Below are 7,866 nucleotides of genomic sequence, written 5' to 3' on the forward strand. Positions count from 1 at the left end.
AGGCCCTTGCCTTCCTTGAGCTTACATTCTAGGTGTGGGACTGAATTCAGACCAGAAACATGAAACATAATTAGTAAGTTACATTATTTGTTAGAAGATGGTCATACCATAGGTACTAAAATGGCAAGGTAGGAGCAATAGAGAACAGGGGGTCTGGAGGTGGGTCAAGGTGGCCTTCACTGAGAAAAATATGCTTTATCAGAGATTTGGAGAGGGAGGAAGTCATGTGGATGCCTGCAGGGAACATTCCAGCCAGAGGGATCAGCTGGTGCAAAGTTCAGAAGCAGAACATACCTGTGAGAGGAGCAACCAGGAAGTCGTTGTGGCTGCTGTTGAGTGAGGCAGTAGAGGGAAGGAGGGACAAGTGGGGGCTTTTGAGGGGGGAAGATGTGGGGCCTTGCCAGCCACCATAAGGGCTTTGGATTTTTCTCTGGGAAAGGTGAGACCCAATGCCAATTCTTGAACAGAGAAGGGGGCAGGATCTGATTCAACAGCAACTCTGGATTATTCCAGCTGCTACATGGAGCTTAGACTCTGGGGTGTGGGATGGGGAGCCAAGGGTGACAATGACACACAGGCTATTGCAATTTCAGACAGACATGTCAGGTAGCTCAGCCCAGGTAGTGGCACAGTTGGGGTGTGATGCTGGACATGTGCTGGAGGTAAAGGCAGCAAAGTTCCCTGATTATTTGGACATGGGGGTGGCGTGGGGCAGAAACAAGTCTAGGGTGACTCCAAGGCTGTCTAGGGTCCAAACTGCCACTGCATCCACTGAAGGAGGCAGTTCTTGGGAGGGAGATCAGTTTTGCCCATGAAAAGTCTTAAAAATCGACTAGATATCAAAGTGGGGATGCCAAGTCGGCCACTGGGTATGTGACTCAAGTTCAGTAGAGTGGCCAGAACTGGACCCAGAGTCTGGGAGGCAAAGCCAGTGGACAGTAGTTAAGGTCAGGGGCCTGGATGAGATGAGGGTGGTGAGTGAAAACCGAAGGGCAGCAGTCAGGATGGAGCCCTGGAACACTCCTATTAGGAGATAGGAGAGCCAAGGTGGAATCAGAGAAAGAGCTAAGCAGGGGAGCCAGGAGGAAACAAAGGGGGAAGAGGGCATGTGGGAGCCAGAGGGGGGTCAAATGCTCAAGGAGGTGAGCATGGAGCTTTAGCTGGGTTCGGCAATGTGTGGGTCACGGCTGTTTTGTGGAGGGAAGGGCAAGCCTGACTGGAGTGGGTAGAGGAGGAAGAGGTAGGACTGGTAAAACTATAATGTTTTTGTTTTGTTTTTGAGAGAGAGAGAGAGAGAGGGAGACGGAGAATGAGTGGGGGAGGGGCGGGGAGAGGGGGACAAAGGACCCAAAGCGGGATCTCTGCTGACAGGCTGACAGCAGCAAGCCTGATGTGGGGCTCCAACTCATGAACCCTGAGATCATGACCTGAGCTGAAGCTGGGCACTTAGACTGAACCACCCAGGCGCCCCAGGACTGGTAAGACTACAGACTGGTAAGATCTGTGTGAAGTGAGGGGAGCAGGACCAACAGAGGCTTTTAGGAAGACTGAGAAGAAGGTATTGAGGAGGAGAGATTGGACCATGGGTGGGAGGTTGGTGAAGGCCAGGGCTCTAGAGATAGTGGGCTAGAAGACAGTAGCTGGAGGTTGGACAGTTGGCATCAGGGTATACAGGGTGGACACTGCCTGGCCTGGCCAAGCCCTGGTAGCCAGGGACATGAAGGAGCACATGGAGGGACCCAGAGGACTCATCCAGATGTCTGCCTTGATCTCAGTTTAAAGTCATCCTGCAACTGATTTTCAAACAACTTGGAACAGGAATAATTGACTGGAAGTTACTTAGAAAGTGCAGCCCTGGAAAAAATCTGAAAGAATAAAACTGCTTTCAAAACCACATAAGGCTGTAAACCTGCCCTGCCACGCACAGCAGGACCTGGACAGTATTAGACTGCGACTTGATCCCCCATACCCCCACCCCCAACCCGAGTTCTGCAGAAGGCGGCCTCTGCTGTCCCCTGGTGGCCAATGGCGGGAGTCTGGGCTGTGCTGTGACCCGCCAGACACCTTGTGGGGCTGGGTGGCTGGAATGGTCAGCTATGGCAGTGCAGCCAGGCCCTGAGGCTCCAAGGCAGTCCAAAAAGTCCTCCAGCCTGGTGTGTGGGAGGAAGGCAGGCAGGAAGGCTCCAGGCGGGACGTGAAGGGAGAGGTGGTCAAAAAGGGGCCAGGACCTCAACGTTTGGCATCCTGGGTAGGTGAGCGAGGAGCTGCCAGTCCCACACGTGACCAGGTCCTCAGAAGGCCAGGCAGGGACCTCTACAGGGTTGCCTGATCTGGAAGGAAGGAAGGGGCTGAACTCCTAGAGCCACTCTTGACCTAGCCTTCTGAGACCCCCTCCCCACATGCCCGAACCCCTCTCCTTATCCTGACCAAGTCCACCCTGGGGTCAAACACAACCGTCCCCAGGCTGGGCACGAGGGAAAGACACGGGGCCATCCGACCCCGAGGAAGCCAGGAAGTGGCTGCCCGGGATGGTCCCCCAAATTGGACATGTGCTGATCTCCGCTGTGAATTTGGGGAGGCGGGAGAGCATCTTGGAACAGAGGGTGGGAAGGTGCCACGACCAGAGGGAGTGGAAGGCGGCTGTTAGGGCACGTCCTGGGGATGGTCCGAGAAAACGGTCTTCCTCTATGGCTGGGAAGGCCAGGCAGGCGGGGATCAGGTGAGGGCCACGGGCGCTCCAAGTGGCAGGCAGATGGGCGGAGGCCGGGGCCAGGGTCGGAGACTAAACAAGGCGAGAAAGCAAGCCTGGTGGGGATATAACCTCGAGTGGCAGCCGGAAGACAGCAGCGGCAGGAGAGGCAAAGGCTGCGCAGAGGAGGAAGTGCTGGGTCGGCCTCGGCTCCCGCGCTGCGCCTGAGGCACGCCAGAGGGCGCCGCTGCCCCGCGAAACCTTGCCGGGCCTCCGGCGGCCACAGAAGTCCAGCACTCCCGCCTAGAGAGGACCCGGAAGAGGCGGGGCGCGAGCTCAGAGGCCGCTTCCGGCTTCAGCCCGGCCTGGAGGGCGGAGGGCGCTGGGGCGGGGCGTGGGCCCGAGAACTTGAGGAGCTGGGTTAAGAAATGGGGAGGTGTGTGGGGGCTGCGCTGCGCGGGGTGGCGGACGGTGGCCGGAGGCCACGGGGGCGGGACAGGCGCTGGTCTGCGAGGCTGCACCCTCGCAGCTCTCTGCCCTGTGCCTGAGCTCTGGGCCTTTTCCGTTGTGAAATACAGTCCTGGGGCTCCTGGGGAGCCTTAGCGCTGCGCGAGCCCTGGGGGCAGGGCGTAGAGTGCTTCAAGCCGTGGAGAGATGGGAAGGGAACTCCAGCAGGGGAAGTGGGGAGTGCTTTCCCCCACAAAGGTGGGAAAGCAGGTGTGGGGCGCAAAGAATCTTTTAAACTAATATTCTTTAAATGTCTATTTGGAGGAGAGGCCAAGTCTGTGGAGAAGGCTGAAAGGGGACCAACCAGCCCAAACTTGCTAGAAGAAACAGTTCAGCCCAGGTATACATACACCCCACTCCATGTCCCCGGAGCTACCTTCTAGGTGACAAGGGACAACCGTGTCTCCTTAAGCTTTCCTCCATCACCTTAACCTTCTGCACCATATAGTGAGTGGTCCCCCTCTGTCTCCCTACCTTCTCCCTTCTCCACAGGGGTATTACTCCTCATAACTGCCAAAGGGAACTTTAAAATAGCAGGTCATGTCACCCTCCCTTAAAAACCCGCTAGTTGTGGGGTGCCTGGGTGGCTCAGTCCGTTAAGCATTTAACTTAGGCTCAGGATGTGATCTCATGGTTTGTGAGTTTGAGACCCACATCAAGCTCTACACTGACAGTGGGGAGATTGCCTCTCTCTCCCTCTTTCTCTGCTCCTGCCCTGCTCGCGTGATCTCTCTCTCAAAATAAATTAATTAATTAAAAAAAAAAAAAACAAAACCTTAGCTGTTAAACAAAACAAAACGTTAGTTGTTTCCATCACAATTAAATTTGGAATAAAATCTAAACTTGGCCTTGATGATCTGGCCCCTGCTACCACCCCCTGGTGCTAGCCCACAGCCTGGACATCTGACATCCTATGGTGGCCTAGAACCTTTGCTCTGGCTGATAGCATCCTAAAAACTTTCTTCCAGCAGCCTGAAGCAGGCCCCAGCCAGGCTCATTCCTCTGCGTAGTTAGCTTCAGTAGTAGCATCTGCTCCATGCAGTGTGGCAGAGCAATGTCCCCTACTCCCAGGACTCAGTGGCCAGCATCCCTCCCAGGACAAGTCCCCTTTCTCTTGCCCCTCTACTCCCAGTTACCATCAGCAGGAAGCCCCTGAGCCCAGGTGGCTGGGCCTTGGAGGCACCTCATGGGCTGCTTGCTTTTGCATCACCTTCATTAGGCTGTTTTTGCTCCTTCATTAAATTAAATTCCAGGAAGCATTGCTAATGAAGGCCCTAACAAGTCGCGGGAGAGGCTACCAGCCCCAGCCTTTGGACAGCATGACACGGAGGGCTGCAACAAGGTGAACAGAAGCGTGGCTCCTGGGGATAGGCTGATTATAATTTCCCAGGCCCTCTGAGGACCCTGGGTTTCTTGGGGAGCTGGCCTTTAGAGGCTGTGTATGTGGCAGACACAGTAGCGAGTTGGACCATGAGCTCTTCAAGGGGAAGGAGAGGGGCTGAGCTCAGACTTGACCACCAAGCCCCAAGGGCTCCCTGGACAGTTCTCCCCTACTCAGTAGCAGCTTGAGTGCCAGGACCAGTTGTATTTGCAAGGCCAGGCATGGGTCACTGGCCTAGAGATGCTGATGCCTGCTGCAGGCTCAGATGTACCCTTACCGCAGCATCTCTTAGGGACTTGGGAACTCCTTGACTGCCCTACTCAGTGAAGCCCCATGGCAGTCTTCTCTCACATCACAATATGTACCTCTTGCTCTTGCTATTCTGGCCAAGCTGACCTCCTTTCTGTTCTAGGAACACCCTGTGTCTTTCTACCCCAGGGTCTTTGCACTTGCTATTACCGCCACCTATTACTCTCTTGGCTTATCACACTGTTGGTCTCTTATCATTTGAAGATCTTCTTCTCAGACTGTTACTCCTGTGTACACTCCCAGTGGCTCTCTTGTCACCCTGTTGATTTCCTCTGAAACTGTTTTTGTTTCCCTGTTTACTTGTTTGGCATGTGCTCCTGAAGGGCAGGGTCCCAGCTGCCTCTCTCTCCCTAGGGTTCTCAGCACAGTGGCACAGTAGACAATGAGTGAGTAGATGACTCATCTTCTCAGACCCTCCTGTCCCCATGTTAGGTGGAGCCCCCTACCCCATCCAGAAACTTCTGGCCTGAGTTCTTCATGCCAAAGCCAATTATCTTTGAAGGATGCAGATGACCAGGAAGGGGGACCCTGGACTCCAAGACCTCCCAGGCTTGGAACTGTTTCTCTGGAGGGAAGAGAAGCCTGGGAAGAGAGGTTTGAAAGGAAGGGGCAGAGAGGGAAGGGTATCTGACTCCAATCTCAAAACTGCTTCTGGGCTAAGAAGCAGGAAGGGGGAAGTGCAGGGGATGTACCCAAGAGGTGGAGCCTGGCTCAGGGCTGCAGGGAGGGAGCCAGCTCTGGCCACTGAGATCTACAAGCAGAAGCTGCTGAAGCCCTATCTGCAAGGCCTGTGATTTGGTGATCAGAGTTGCTGGGGACTGCCACCTGGGAGCTATGGAAGTGGGGTGGTCAGGACCCTGGACTTTGGGTATCCCTGTAGGGTCCTGCCTGTTCCTGGACTCTGAATGAGGGCAGACACACCCACCCCGAAACTGTCTTTGAGGAAGTACTCATAGCTTCCCCTTCCCCGAGCCTGTGGGCTGGGGTGTCATGGCCCACTGAGGGGGTCTCCATTCCTCACCCTGCTCAGCCTGATGCATGGTAGGAACTCAGTACAAGCTGCACCTGCTCTGTGGAGTGTGGTGAGCCCCAGGACTATTCTAGCTGTCAGAGTGAGCAAGGGAGTTGAGTGAGCCGGCAGCTGCCACTTCTCCATTCTGGCCAGAGTGCTGTCCTCAGTTCTGCTGGCTGTCATTTCACTGTCTTTATGGTCTAGTCCAGGTGGTGCTGGACCAGTGTGCACAGAGACAAGTCCTGCCTCCTTTGGGGCCCATGAGGCCCTGGCTAGGCAGCTATCCTCTGCTCCCAAAATGACATCTCTCAAAAGGACCCCTGGGTTCCCAAACGGGAGGGAAGCAAGCTGTCCGTGTTGTCTCTGGATGACCATGGATGGGTCCCAGCCCCTTCTGATTCTCAGTTGCCTCAGCTGTAAAGCAATGGGGTTTCTCCAGCTCTGACCCTTGATTTTCTCCCTGGCCCCTCCCCAAACCTGGTCTCACAGTTTCACCTCCAGATTCCCTGTTCCTGCCACATTCTTCCTCAGCTCTCTCCTCCCTCTACCACTCCCCACATCACTTCCACTAAGAAGCCTCCTTCCCAGGCACAATTAGTTCCTGCCTTCTCTGCACATACAATAATGGCAAATACTGTTATAGTGGCAGCAGGATTAGTTGTTTACAGCTTTCCCAGTTCCAGGAGGTGGGGGGAGGAGAAAAGGGGGAGAACCCCTGGAAAGGTTGGGGGAGAGTTTGTGTGATTCATTCATTTCATTTGACAGATATTTACCTGCACCCTCAAGGATTATTCTGGGCCTGGAAACAGAGACCCAGATGGAAGAGACTCACCACCAAGACAGTGGGATCTGGGCCTGGGGTGGGGAAAGCTCCAGGACAGTGGAGTCCTAGAGGCCCAGCTCACAGCCATGGAATGAGAGATAGGGAGGAGGAATGAGTGGAGAGGGATCAAGGGGAGGAGCAAGAGGATGGAGTGAACAAGGTCAGTCAGATGGCTTGAGTGTGGATATGTTAAGTGGGGGGAGATCAGGTGGACCTTGGGTGGGGACAGGGCCTTGCAGAGATTACTATCATAGGACTCACCCCTACTTAGAGTTTTCCATGTGCCACTCACATGGAAACATTTTACATTTTACTTTCATTTCCTCCCTTAGTCCTGACCTTAGCCACTGCAGTGGGTTGATGTTACTGTTAGTCTCATTTACTGATAAGAAAATGGAGGCACAGGGAGTTTCTGGTATTTCTCCAAAGTAATATGCAGCTAGTAAGTTTGTAGACTGCTCCTCAGAGTTCTTGCTGTCAGTTGTCCCTCTACCACGTCTACTTCCTACACAATCCAAACCAGAATGTCTGGGTTTTATCCTCAGGGCACTGTGGAGCCACAGAAGGTTTATGAGCAAGAGAGTGATGTGATTTCTTTCAGCAGGATCCCTTGGCTGTCATGTAGAGGATGGATTGTAGAGGAAAGATGAGAGCCAGGGAGGAGGCTGGAGGCCCATGAGAAGAGACAGAGAACAGAGACACATGTGAGGTGGGGGTTGAGGAGGGAAAGAAACTGACAGGGTGTAGGGGTGGGGGGGGGGGCTTGCTCTGGCTGGTGAGAGACCACAAAGTGGAGAGACCAGGAGCAGGGGCCACTGGAGGTGCCTAAAGTGTCTAGGGGAGGTTTCAGAGCAGTGATGGACATGGGGCTGGTGATTAGGGGAGAAGCTGGGCTGGAGATGACAGAATAGGATTCAGAGCCCCAGGAATGGAAGGGAGGCATGTGAATGGAGTGGCAAGCAGAGGCCTAGCCCTACCCTTGGGGCCCCCATGGAGATGGAGAGGGGGAAGCTGGGAGGGGTGGAATAGGGTTGCTGGGCACTTTAGGAAGAACGAATAATTAGAGGGAGTGACTATCAGGTGGAAGTGTGCAAGGACGACACAGCCTGGCCTGAGGCTGGAGGAGGACATGCCTCCCTGTGGCC

At 54.5% G+C, this 7,866-nt stretch overlaps 1 long non-coding RNA gene across 1 annotated transcript; it reads left to right on the forward strand.

Annotated features, from left to right (window-relative positions):
- The first annotated feature begins 3,043 nt into the window (after positions 1-3,043).
- Positions 3,044-7,424, forward strand: LOC125157903 (uncharacterized). Its single transcript, XR_007149090.1, has 4 exons — positions 3,044-3,125; positions 3,461-3,536; positions 4,450-4,538; positions 6,664-7,424. It is a non-coding gene; the product is annotated as an uncharacterized LOC125157903 (long non-coding RNA).
- The last annotated feature ends 442 nt before the right edge of the window (positions 7,425-7,866 follow it).

Source organism: Prionailurus viverrinus, chromosome A2, assembly GCF_022837055.1.
Source record: "Prionailurus viverrinus isolate Anna chromosome A2, UM_Priviv_1.0, whole genome shotgun sequence".
Taxonomy (NCBI): domain Eukaryota; kingdom Metazoa; phylum Chordata; class Mammalia; order Carnivora; family Felidae; genus Prionailurus; species Prionailurus viverrinus.